Below are 13,723 nucleotides of genomic sequence, written 5' to 3' on the forward strand. Positions count from 1 at the left end.
AGAGCTGGATATTGGAGCTGGAGAAGCCCCAGCTCTGAATCTTATTTGGTCTTAGGCAGGCCACAACCTCTCTAAGACTCCATTTCCTCATTGTAAAGCTCTCCCAGCCCTGCTTGTGCTTGGCAGGAGGGTCAGGTGAAGTCAGAGGCTTATTGCTTAAACCAACAAGTTTCCAGCCCTCTGGGAGTTTCCTGTTTAATAGAGGGAAATGTTGGGAAACAAAGCAGACCCACATGAAAAATGAAAGAGAATGTTGTAAATAATTCCAGATGGAGGAGAAGGCTATTACTCCAACAGGCGCTGAACGAGAGGGGAATCCCAACGATGAGGAAGGCTTCCAGGAGAGAGCTGCTGGCTGGAAGCGTGGGCCTCTATGGGACTGGGAGACTAGTGGGTCAGGCCTTCAGTGGAAAAGGCCTAGTTCTGTTCTGGGGGTGGCAGGGTGAGTCATCCTGAGTAGCTGGGCTGTGGGGGTGCAGCTGGGATGTGGGCTAGGAAGTCAGACCAGAAAGGCCATGAAAGAGCCACAGAGCTTCCCAGTGTCAGGGTTCAAAGGACCATCACCAATGAGGGCACTGAGCAAAATGCGTAATCCTGGACCATTCCCCTTTGATTCTAACCTAGGAAGCTGCATTTTAACCAGGCCTCCCTCCCGGTAATCCAGGGATGGTGTATCTTGGGACCACATTTTGGGAAATGCAGCCTGAGTGGTTTCCAGTTTGAGACCTTGAAGGGCAAAGGCTAAACCCATGAGTTCTCATCTTGACTTGGCTATGTTCTGATTCTGGGATTTGGGGCAGTTTACCCCATGCCCTAAGCCTCAGTTTTTGCATTTGTGAAGTGGGAGTGCCCCTCCTGCCTCAGGAATGAGGCTGGGTAGGCCCCATTCTGGCAGAGCTGTGATCCCTCTCCTGGATTCAGCCTTCACCCTCTCCTCCTCCTCTCTCTCTCCCCCCCCCCATGCTTTTTTCTTCCCTCTCTTTTCTCTCCCTCACTTCTGTCTTGCTGCCCTCCTCAGAGCTGCAGTACCAACTCATCTTATCACCCTGGCCCTGGGCAGGGGATCCCAAGCCTCCAGAGTTCTGGCAAGGTCAGGCTCCATTTCTGGAGATGACGCTGGGACCTGGCCTCCCCCACTTCCTCCCTCCCCCTCAGTCTGCGTCATCTTCACCGTCAGGGTCTGATGTATACAGCACCTGCCCAGCGGTCAAGGCAAAAGAAAAATGTTAACCCTAACCCAAGAATTCATGCTTTCCCACTCTGGGCCTCAGGAGCTATTTCTAGCAGTGCCCTTCTCTAAGGGTCATGCAGCCCAGGGACCTTGAGGAGCTAGCTGACTGCTTTCCTCTGGGCCTCAGTTTCCACGTTGGCCGGCCAGGTGAAAAATCTTGCCAGCCTTCCCCTCAGGGAGAACCAGATAGACATGGGACAGTTTTGAAGGTGGATAAAACCTCTAGCCTGTGCTGCTGCTGCTCAGTGTGGCCTTGCCTTGAGCCAGCAGTGCTCTTGGGGTGTCAGTGCCTGTCTGAATAGTGGTGGGTGGGGGGCCAGCCTTGAAGAGTGGCTAGAGGTTCTGGAAACCATTCAGCTCTGCCCTGGAGGGTTGGAAACACGAGCTCCAGGGTTTACAATGATAGGGCACTCGAGTTATGATAGGAATTTGGAGATTAGGCGGGGCAGGAGAGTTCTGAGGCCCTCAACACCTGCCTTGTGCTGGTTCTACATTTGAAAACCTCTCAGGCTCTGGCCCACTTGGGAAGGCCTAGTCCTGGGTTTGTGAAGCCAGCTGTGGGGCAAGGGGTGGGCTCTGATTGACTAGAAGAGGGGCCAGAGTGGAGCAAAGCCATCCAGTGCTCCAGGAGGCAGGTCTGGGGTGGCTCACAGGGAGCAGCAGCCCCCAACCCCTTGCCAAAAGAGAGCAGGAGAGGCCTAAAGAACAAACACTATCCTTTTAGAGAGCCCCAGAGGACCCCTGAACCTAGCCTTCCAGCCGAGCACCCACAAATTGTGGTCCAGACATGCTCTATTTGACCCATGCAGTGCTTTTTAAAAATGCGAATTGTCAACATTTAACAAGCAGGAGATTGTTAAATTGAAACTCAGAGTTCCACCTTCTCTTGAGGACTCAGGAGGCCTGGAGCCCCTGGGTTGGCCCAGGTGGGATGGGCTCTCTCCACTTCTCCACCGCGCTCCCTTCAGTGTGTCCCCAACCCTGTAGAAACGTGATGCCCAAGCAGTGACACCTGCCTGCCCTTGCAGACATCTGAGTGTGTCTGTAGCCCTAATCCATTTTGGAGCCAGGACGACTAAGACCCCGAGAGTAGAGGACTTGCTCAAGGCCACACAGCAAATGAGGTTTGGGCTGCAAAAGGTATCCTGCTTTCCAGCTCACACACTGGGCTCTTTTGCCCTCCGCCTTTGGAGGAGGGTTTGGGGTGGGGGGCTAGGGGAAGGATCAGACTGACCTAGAGGTGAGTTCCCCAGTTCTTGTCCTCACCCCAAGCCCCTGCCTGCGGATCAGACCAGAGCAGGCCCCCTGCAGTGATGGGGTGGTGATGGGGTGGTAATGGGGACATGGGGTGGAGTGAAGGGACCAGGCTGAGCCCACCTCCTCTGGCTGGTGCTGGGTGCACAGTGTGAAGGAACATCGCTCCCTGCCCTGGGCTGCTGGGGAGACAGATACCAGGAATGTAGCCATTACAGGCTGAGAACTGTGGGTATGGGTGAGGGTGCTGGGACAGACCTTGGTGGGGAGGGGCACCCACCTTGGAGCTGGGACCTGGTGTCAAATAGATACTGCCTCCAACGGAGCAGCCAGGCTGCAGGGCCCTCAGCAAAGGCTAGAGGAGCCAGGGATGCAGGAGGGATGTTAGGGAGTCAGGGAGGCTAGAGGCCAGAGGCAGAAGGAGAAGGCACGTGGCGGAGGAGGGCAGTTGGAGTCCTGACCATGGCTGCAATCCCACTGTTATCAACAATGTGGTTATCAACCAAAGCAGGGGCTTTCATTTCTCTCTGGCCCTGGAGGCATTTAAAGCACCCCTTCTGGCCAGGGGTGAGGGGGGCTGGAACAACGGGGGGAGGAGCAGGGAGAAAGTTAGTGAGGCCCAGATAAGGGGTGCTGGGTGGATAGGGGCAATAAGGAAAAGGCTGAGGAAGATAATAATACAATCAACAAGTATGGCAACAAGTCACAGCTCTATTCAGATGTTTGGCCTGGTCCCCCGAAGCAGCCCTATAGGTCAGTGCAATGATTAGCCACATACATTGGACAGAAGCTCCGAATGGTTAAGTAACTTGCCCAAGGTCACATAACCAGCAGGTGGAAAGCATGGCTGACCTGCCCGCCTTCTGCCTCTGATTTGGTGCTCCACCCCGAGGAGATTAAGGAAGCTGGGAGGAATGGGGCTATGGCTGTGTCTAAGTTTCAGGTCACCATGAAGCTTTTCTCTACTTCCAAGTGTAAGTCCAGTTTGGGTAGGCAGATGGGAGCAGCCAACCAAGGAGCCAGCCACCTGATTCTTAGGGGAAGTCACCCACCCCCAGCAACATCTGGGCAACCAGCCACAGCCTCAGGAGGCAAGACGCCTTTCACACCACACACCCTGGTGACACTGTGCTCTCTCTCTATTCCTTGCACCTGGGTCAGAGGCTCTGGGCCCGACTGCATAGCACCAGGGCTCACAGCCTGGTGGAAGCCTTCTGCCCTCTCCTTTCTCCTTGGGTACCCTGGGGGCTGTAGGTTCTCTGTCCTTCACTCTAGAGCTCATCTCTGATGCTGAGGAGCAACCCTCCTCTCTGTCTCCTCTCCCACTTCCCACAGCTGTTCCATCCTTCTTCGATACTAACAGTAATTCCCTAATAACAGCCATGGCCCTAATGAATTCTGTCCCTCCTGGAGACATGATCCCAGGCACGTCTATGTGTTTTCATATTTAATCCTCACACGCCACGTGAAGTAGCCATCTGTAGCCCCATTCTCAGAGTAGCGGCAGACTCTTGCTTTTGTTCAACTCCCAGCTCCATCCCTCTGTGTGCTCCTTGGCCCTAAGTAGTTGGCACAGCCTCTCTGAGCTTCAATTTCCTCGTGCACAAAAGGAAGTCATTCATGCTGTGATGATTCAATATGTACCAACTTGGCTAGGTGATGTTTCCTATTGTTTGTTTAAGGATTGGTCTAAATGTTGCTGTAAAGGTATTTTGTACATATGAACGACACTTGCAATCAGTTGACTTTAAGTAAGGGAAGTTATCCTTGATAATGTGGATGGGATTTATACAATTAGCCGGAGGCCTTAAGAGTAAAAATCAAATTTTCCTATAGCAGGACTTTGGCTATGAGCTGTAACATAGAAACTCTGCCTGTGTTTCCAGCCTCCCAATGTGGCCTATAAGTTTCAGATTTGCCAGCACCCACAATCGGGTGAGCCAATATCTTAAATCTCTCTCTCTCCATGTATGCTGAGTATGATACATATATAGCTTATTGGTTCTACCTCCTTGGAGAACGCTGACTGGTATACTTTTTCTAGACACAGTTGACATGAGAAGTCACTGACACACAGTCTCCATGCTTGGGGGTGGGACCTGCACCTGGAAACAGCATACAGTGAGTGTTAGCTGGTGGCTATTGATAGGGGAACTGAGGCTTGGAGAAGTGACTTGTCCAAAGTTTCAGAGCTGGAGTTAGGATTCGAGCCAGCCCTGCCTTCTCACCTATTTCAATGTGTCCTTGTCCTGTCACCCACCTCCTTGCCAAGATCCTCAGGTCAAAGTGCCCAAGGGACCATTGTGGGCTCTGTCTCTCCAGGGATTCCCTTTGGGTTAATTAAAACTCTCAAGCCCTGGTGGAGGGTGGGACCAGAGGCACTGTTGGGTCCCAGCTTATTAACAGATTCTTGTGCAAGACTAGCAGGATTGTGACATGTCAACATTCACCAGCCCTAGAACTGAGGTGGCCCTGCTGTGGCTTGGAGAATCGTTGTGAGTGAAATCAGCCAGGAGTGATAGCTAAAGTAACCACCCCTTCATCTTGCAGAAGCCTTCTCAGCCCCACTCTGCACCCTGCAGACCTTGCAAGCTAAGCTCTTTGCAGCATAGACCTGGTTTAACCACACAGCAGCCCCCAGGGGCCAGATTGGGCAGGGCAGTGTGCCTCTTCTGCCCCCGGGGGTGAGGGGCAGCCCCATCTCAGCTCCAGCCATTGTCATCCCCAGGAACACAGCCCATTGTGACTAGGCCTTCCTCCCATTTTTCAAGAAAAGCCTCACATACAGGTTTTTAGGTGAGCATTCTGAATTCTTATTGTTTTTAAATAATAAAAGCATATTTATTGGAATAGATAATGTTTATATGTGCTAAAAATGCAAATAGTATGACAGAGAAAACAAATAAATTCCCCTCATCCAGGTCTTTCCCCAGACACAGCCACTGCTCCTAAGTTCTCATGAGTCCTTCTAGAAAGATCCCAGATCCCACTTGTTAATTCAACATTTATCAGTTGATTGTCTGCTACATGTCCAGTGCTGCACTTAGGAAACATACTCCTCTTTATTTGCTCTTTGCTCTTTGTGCTTATTACAACAGCTTGGAGAGGGCCCATACGTGAACAAGGTGCCCATCATTTTTCATGGTCACATAATATTCCACTGCACTATGGCTCACGGTTTGCCCACCTACCCACTGACTGATTGTTTGATGGTTTCTAATAGGTTGCTGCTACAAACATTCTTGAAAATTCTTCTTCATATGGGGTGAGGAAATGAAATCACCAGGTCAAAGATCAAGTTGAAGATCAAAATCTTGATTCAACTTTTTTTTTTCTTTCATATAAAAGTGTATGTGTTCTTATAAATAGCCTCAGATTCTTGATGGAGTGACATGGCTTTCAGGAAGTAGATAGGTAGGTTTATTCATTCAGCACATACTTATTGTGCACCTGTTGTTTACCAGGCATTGAACTAGGCTCCAGGATGGCAGCTGTGAACAAGACAGATGTAGTCCTGCTCTCATGGAGTGGACAGTCTGATGGGGGAGACAGATGTAAACACAAGTCCATCCAAACATGTGATCACATTAGAGTGAGAGGTCACATGGGTGGTCTGAACAGCACAGAGACTGCTTTATTTGGGGGCTTGGAGAGGCCTCCTGAGGATGGGATAGTCAAGATGAGTCCTGAAGAATAAGAGCCAAGCAGGTGATGGTTGTGAGTGGAGGAGGCCGAGCTGGGGGTCCATGCTCTTGATTGCCTCCATCTCTGGTCACTATGCTTCATAATATGGGAAGTTGGAAATATCACCCATTGTGCCCAGCACCAAGGAGGCATTGGATACGTCTCATTATATTATTATTATTAGGTGTAAAATGGGAGCAAGGAAGCATAAACAAGAAATTGGGGGAAGTAGGCAGTACTAGTAGGCAAGGCAGACCCCGGGCTACAGGCAGAATGAAGTACCAGACCCATCCGGGGAGCCTGGGGTCAGGGGAGGGCATCTGTGACATTTACCCAACCTCCAGAGCCCATCCGGCTTGGTGCAGCCACCTGGTTGGGACATCAGCTCAGAGCTTCCTTCTAGCTAACGGCCACCATCCCACCCGGTCCCTAGGTTCCTCTTTTCTGAGCCATGTACATCGAGGTCCGTTGGGCTTTGCCTTCATTGCTTTGACTTGGGCGGCCTGGGGAGTTGGAGGGGCCCAGCAGAGCTGGTGCAAGACTATCAGGATTGTGCTCAGTGAGCATTTGTTGAATGAATGAGCAAATGAACAAATGCATGCATGCAGGAATGAACAGAGTGGGCAAATACACCAGGATTCTCAGTAGACGGTGTGAATGCAGGGAGATGGGCAGGGGAATCTGAGCAAGGTCATTACCAGGCACCTGGCTGCTTGGGCATTTGTGGGAGTCTGTCCCAGGGGCATCCATGAGCACCATGTCACCGCATCTCCGCTACATAGGCTCACGTGGGCCCTCCCAGGTATCCATGCGATCTTCCTCCATGCCTTCCTCTGTGTTCACCCTGGAGCTGACTGCCTCTCATCCCGGTCCTGGTATGTGGCCTACCTATGTGTGTGGTCAGGACCCCACTGAGGACCCGTGGAGCTGGACAGGGGTAGGGGCTGCAGGACAGACGTGGGGCATGTGGCAAGTCTTCCCCATCCCAGACCCCAAGCCCCTTTCCTTGTCCTTCTCCTGCTGTCTTCTGTGGCCAGCACATCAGAAGATGACTGTGGCTCTGAGGCAGGAGGGTGCTCACTTTATATCTAGGTAACTACATTTAGAAAATAGTTTTTCCACAGCCTGCTTATGTCTTAGCAGACAGAAAACTGCTGGCAGCCGTGAAGTGACAATTCAGGTTTGGGAGTTCGTAGGGCCAAGTGTCTGCCAGAGCAGCCTGCTGGTTGCATTCAAAGTGCACACACTGGCTATCTCTCAGATTCCCACGTGGTTCCAGGCGCACAGGTGCCAGCATCACTAACACCCCCTCGAGCATAGCTTCTAATCATAGGGACGGCAACACACATACCCCATGTAGCTGCAAAGTCACATTATTACAGGCTGACATACAAGGACAGCCACAGTGCACCATGGTTGTGACATCATGATACACGGTGTCACACACATGTGGGCTGAGCAGTGTAGGGTCACAGCTTGTGTGTGCAGCTTTACCTCTTGCCCTTACTCCACCCCTCCCCCAAGTGCTCACTAGCTCTCTGGGTTGTGGCATCACTGTCCCTCCCTCCACCTGCATCCCTGATGAGATCAAGGGCTATCATGAGCCTCAGCCTGCCTCCTCTGGGGCCATCCTGCTCAGGGACGCCCCAATGACCCTGTACACTCTGAAAACTACCGAGGTGACCAGTGTGGACCCAGGGAGCTCCCTGGGGCGTTACAGTCAAGCCGTGTGACTATAACAATTCCTTCTTCTTTCGGGGTCTCGGTTTCTCCACCTGTTTCATAAGGGTATGGACCTGGTGGCTCGGAGTCTCTTCTGGCTTGCGTGATGGGGACAGCTCTGATCCTGTGGCCCCTCTAGCATTTCCTGGGCCATGGTCTCCTGGGAGCAGGGGCCATCTGGCTCCTGTGTCTCCACTTGAACCTTGTGGCCCGATGCCTCTCACTAATGAGCGAGTCCCCAGCAAGGCTTCCTTGTAGCAGAGGAGAGCACAGGGAGCTCACAGGGGCTCCCGAGGCAGACCTGATGCCTGGCTATCTGCAAAGGCAGAGGAGAGGCTGCCCAACTTGAGGCTGAAGGGACTGACCTCTAGGACCAATTCCCCCAAACCTTCTACAGCTAGTGGGCCAAAAGAACTTTCCAAAGACACTGTCTTATAACTCAGGCACAAGTTCAGGCTAGGTGTGTGCTCGACACCAGAGACAGTCATTAATCCAGGAAGGCCAAGGCGGCTGCCCCTTCTATTCTTCTTCTTGTTCCTGATCCTCCCAGACCCCTGGGGTCCCAGGGCAGCCCAGGAGTCAGTATGTCCCCTTCGGTAGCTCAGGAAAGTCAGTGGGTTTGTGAAACCACCCAGGTCCAGTCAGGGTGACTGGGGGAGATTCGTGCACTTTCCAAAGGGCAGTTGCTGAGAGGTCACTGCATGTGAGGCACAGGCAGTTGCTGGGAGAAGATACATCAGAGTACACTCGAGGTGGCATTGGTCAGCGTACAGGATGTTTGACAGGTGTTCTCTGAAAAAAAAATGTTCTCTGGTCAAGTGGGTTAGGCAACTGTATTATATAAACCAGTTGGACTGAGCAAAGGTGAGCTGGTTTCTTGTGGGTTTTGGCAGAGCCCTCAGCAGGCTGTGTGCTGCCAGAGCCCTCAGGGGTGTGTGGGTATGGGGCAGCGGTAGCTTGAGTCTCATTTCCCACCCTGCTTTCTTCTCAGAGCCTCTGGCGGGCTGGGAGCACTTGAGCAATGCTGCTTGGGGGGCACCAGCGATCCCTGGACCGCTCTGCATCCCACCACAGGGTTCCAGATTCAGCAGGACACCTAAGAATCTGCATTTCTACAAGTTCTCAGGTGCTGCTGCTGGGACCACACCTGGAAAACTGCTGACCTTAGGGGAGCCAGAGGGGCCTTTTTGAAGCAAAAAACTGAATAGTGTTCCTCCTCTGCTCACAGCCCTCCTACAGCCCCCTCTCATTCACAGAAGAGGGAAGCCAAGTCCTTACAGGAGTCTGCAAGGCCCACCCACCTAGATGATCCCCCTACCTAGTTTTCCTGTCCCTTAAGCCCACCCAACAAGTCCTCCCCTTGGGCCTTTGCTGTTTCTGTCCCTTCTGCCCCGAAATGCTCCTTCCCCAGATCTTGGTGGGGACAACGCCTCCCTCCCTGTCCCTTACTTCTCACCCCCTATCCCATCATTATACCCCTGCTCTTCCAAGAGGCCCACCGTGACCACTACAGCTTCTGCAGCCCTCCGCGTCTGCTCCATGAGACCAAGGCCACGCCATCTTGCTCTCGGCTCCATTCCCAGCGCTGAGCACAGCACCAGGGGGAAGGAGGGCTGGGTGCTGTTAGATGACAGACCTGGAGTAGCCCAGTGGGCCAGCAGGGCTGAAGCTTAGGCCTCCCTGGCCAGCCAAGCCTGAGCAGTTGGAGCCCAGACATGGGACAACACCAAGTGGGACTCTCTGGTCCGATGCCAGATCTAGTGCCCTGGGAGCGGACGGGAGGAAGGGAAAGGTGCCCAGGCTGGGGCAGCTGGGAGCGGCCCCGTGGGCAGCCAAGTTCTGTCGCTGCCTCCATGACCTTATCAGTGCTGACCCGTGTCCTTTCCTTGGAGCACTCGGTGTTCCTGACACATCTCCCCAGAGGTCATGGTAGTGCGGATGAACTCAGCTCACCCAGCTGCCCACAGTTACCTGGATGGAGCAGAAACCAGAATGTTCTGAGGATCTGGGGCCAGGCCTTTTCTCCCCATCACACCCTCTACTGCCTTTGGCCTGGCCTAGGGGTGGCCCTAGTGGGCAGCTGGGAGAAGAAGGGTTAGTCTAGGCCTGGCTGACTGTCACATGCTCAGGAGTGACGGAGAGAGAGTAGGGGAGTGGCAGACCCCCTCTCTGACCTCCTCCTCTGTAGGTGGCCCCACTCCTCAGGGGTGGCTGCCCAGAATCTGCACTTGGGTCCCTGGGGCCTGTCTGACTCTGCATCCTGCCCGCCTTGAAAGTAGCTGTGCTGGCTGTACTCCTCTCTCATGCCAAGGCTGTGGGTATAAGTAGCCTTAGCCATGAATAGTCTGTGAAATTGCCCATGATGTCAGTGGTGGCCTTGCTCAGGCTTCCCAAGGAATTTTCTGATGAGCAAGGCTATGACTTTAGAGGCCTCCTGCCCAGGGAGCTGACATTAGGCCTTGAGTCTTGCTCTCAATGGATCTGCCTGGCAGGTGGGCTGCAGGCTGGGGTCCCTGGGTTACCTGTCCCAACCCTCCTAGGTGGAACTCTATGGGCAGCGTTCTGCTTCTTGTGTGCTCATATCTGCCCCTACACACGAGCACCTGCAGGAAAAGTCTGCCAGTCAGCTCCCGCAACCCCAACCCTCACCCTTCTTTTTTTTAATTGACAAAACATTGTGTTAGTTTCAGGTGTACAATGCATTGATTTGATATTTGTATATATTCCAAAATGATCACCACAGTAAGTCAGTTAACATCCATCACCAGATGCAGTTCCAAAAAAATTATTTTTCTTGTGATGAGAACTTTTAAGAGCCACTCTTCTAGCTACTTTCAAATATGCACTGCAGTAATATTACCTATAGTCACCATGCTGTATGTTACATCCCCAGGGCTTACTCATTTTATAACAGAAAATGTTCTTTTTTAAGCTACCATTTATTGAGAACTTACTATGTGCCAAGCCTGGAGTCTAATCCTAATGCAACCCTATGCCCTAGGGTTGTGTCCCCCTAAAAGATATAGTCTTAACCATCCCCCACCCCGTACCTATGAATGTGACTTTATTAGGAAATAGGGTCTTTACAAATGTTGGCAGCAAGGTCCAGACAGAGGAGGCCCGGTTCTAGTCCTGGTGCCTTCTCAGCAGTAGGGCCTCCCTCATGGCCCTTCCCCCAGCCAGCTCTGACCCCTGGCCCCCACCCTGGCCCAAGGGCAAAAGCTGCCACTGACCAAAGCAGATACAGGTCTGTTCAGCCAAATTTGGTTCAGGCCTGGCATGATTTGACAAACTCTGAGCTGGCCTGTTTAGGGGAGGGAAGGAGATCAAGGCCAGAGCTCGCTTGATGTTGTGCTGACCTTTGCCGGACCAGTGGATATTTGCACAAGGAGAGGTCATGGGAGTCTGTGTGTCCATGTGACGTAATGTGGCAATGGCTCATACACATAAACACAGACACGCAGGGTAGCAGATGGTGTCGGCACTCTACCTGGCCCGTCCCACTTACTGGTTTGGGGAACCCAAGCCTGACTTCTTACTGCCAGTACCAGAGACCCTGTGTGTACTAAAGGTTTTCTTTGTCTCCAAAGCCCCTAGGCCTGGTGTTGGACTGGCTGGAAGTGCCAGGCCTCAGCCACAGCTGTCGAGTGTGGGTAGATAAACTCCTTAACTCCCCCACCTCAGGTGAGATGAGCCTAGGCATGGTCTGTACGGGGTTTCAGGCTCTCCAGGACGATTGGGCTCTGGCCCCCTGCAGTAGTAACTTCCTTAATGACACCCGCCATGGCTGCTCTCCCCACTCTGTCTCACTTTCTCACTCCCTACTGGTGTCCTCTAGAATCACCTCCCAAATAAATGAATTCCCTTTGAATCCTTTCTCAGCTTCCAGAGGACCCCAAACGAAGGTACGCAGGCACAGGTACATGCATTGAGAGTCTTCCATAGGCACGCGAACATGTGTCACAGACACAATCACAGGTAAGCACTCAGAGACACCGCCGGGCGCACACACACACAGTCACACCCCTTCATCCACCCCATCTGCTGCAGAGAAGTGGCTAGAATGAACTGATGGGATCCTCCCTCTGGAAGCACATGGCTCCTCAGAATAAGACCCAGGCCCAGTAGCAGGCAGAGGGTCTGGCCTGATGGAGTCTGAGCAGCCTGAGCCCAGGGTGGGTGGGGGGCTGTCTGGGGGCAAGGCAGCCACTCCTTCTGCAGATCCAGGGTGGGGGCATATGAACCAAGGTTAGAGGGCAGGATCTCCCCCAGAGGCCTGGATGCAGGGGTGTCCCAGGCAGAAGGAAGGTGTAGAACCGGCAATGACTCTTAGGTAAGTGATAATTGTCAGTTATTCTGTTGCCGGCACTCTTCCAGGCTGGTTCACCACACCACAATTCAGGGCTCCCTGGAGGAGGGAAATCCGATTATCCTCTGGTTTCTTGGGCACCTGGCCCTAGCTCCCCACCCCAAATGCTCTGTGGGCAGACAGCAAAGATCTGCTAGGGAGCCCGAGGAGCTGTGGCCTGCACCCTTCTGTCTTGCTGCAGGTCACTGGGTTTGGGCTGGTGTCTCCAAACCCCTCTCAGCTGGGCAGTGGGATATAGGGACAAAGGGTTGCTCTGGACACTGTGAACTGGACACTATGCTCCCCACAGCCTCACTGGGAGACTGAAGTCCAAAGGGCTCAGTGACTTGTCCAGGGCTACAGAGCGAGTCCCCAGTCTAGGACTGTGCTGTCCAATACAGTAGCCACTAGCCACATATGGCTATTTATGGTTAAATTAATTAAAATTAAATAAAATTTAAAATTCCACTCCTTAGGCACAGTAGCCACATTTCAAAGGTTGGATAATCACATGTGACCGGTGGCTACCTTATTGGAGAGTGCAGATGTAGAACATTTCCAGCATCCCAGAAAGTCCTCTTGGTCACAAGAGGTCTAGAGAGGCAGTTCTCAGCCTTGGCTGCCCAATGGACTCACTTGGAGAGCCTTTTAGAAACACTGGTGCCTGGCCCCACCTGCAGAGGTTCTGAATGCAGCCAGGGCTGAGAACCACTGCTCTGAAGCCCTGTCTGCACCTTGTCCCCAGCGCATGTGTGCAGAGCCAAGGCTTGGGGGTGGGGTGGGGCTCAGTTTTATGGAATTCTCTCTCTTATCACACAGTTGGGCTGCCCTGGCCCCTTCCACTCTCCCTGGACAACATGATACGGAGGCCCAGCATCTCTGATGGGGTTGCTTGAGGCTATGGGAGAGAGGCCATGTACCATGCTTATGAGATAAGCTTCTCTATCTGACTTGAGTGGATAATGTGGAATGTGGTTACTGGCCAGCTCTGTGTCTTCCAAGAAACTGGTCCCAGGGACCCCTGGGTCCATTGACATCACTGTCCCAGGAATTGCCATGACCTTTAGTCATACCACTCACTGTTTGCAATGTGCAAGGACAGGCCCAAGCTGGACGATTACCCAGAGTGGCCACTGCTGTTGGATGGAGGAGCAGGGTTAGGTGAGGTTGAAGGCTTGGGGCTCCCCTGGACCTCTCCCACTTTGGGGTGGGCCTGCCATATTGAAGGCTGACCTGCAGGGGCATGCCAGTTTCATGGTGGGCATCGCTGAGGCCCAGAATTGCAATGGGACTTTCTGGGGAGGGTCACCCTGCAGGAGTCTTTCCCACAACAGAAAGACCTGATACTAGAGCCCCATCTGTAAGGGATCTCCTTTGGCTCACCTCAGCCTCAGGAAGGGACATGTGATTTCCTGCCCCTTTGAGACCAATCCCAAGTCTTGTCTACACTTGTGGCCTTACCGTCTGGCCTTACTCCTGAGCCC

This window comes from Camelus dromedarius, chromosome 17 (assembly GCF_036321535.1).
Source record: "Camelus dromedarius isolate mCamDro1 chromosome 17, mCamDro1.pat, whole genome shotgun sequence".
NCBI classification, from domain to species: Eukaryota; Metazoa; Chordata; class Mammalia; order Artiodactyla; family Camelidae; genus Camelus; species Camelus dromedarius.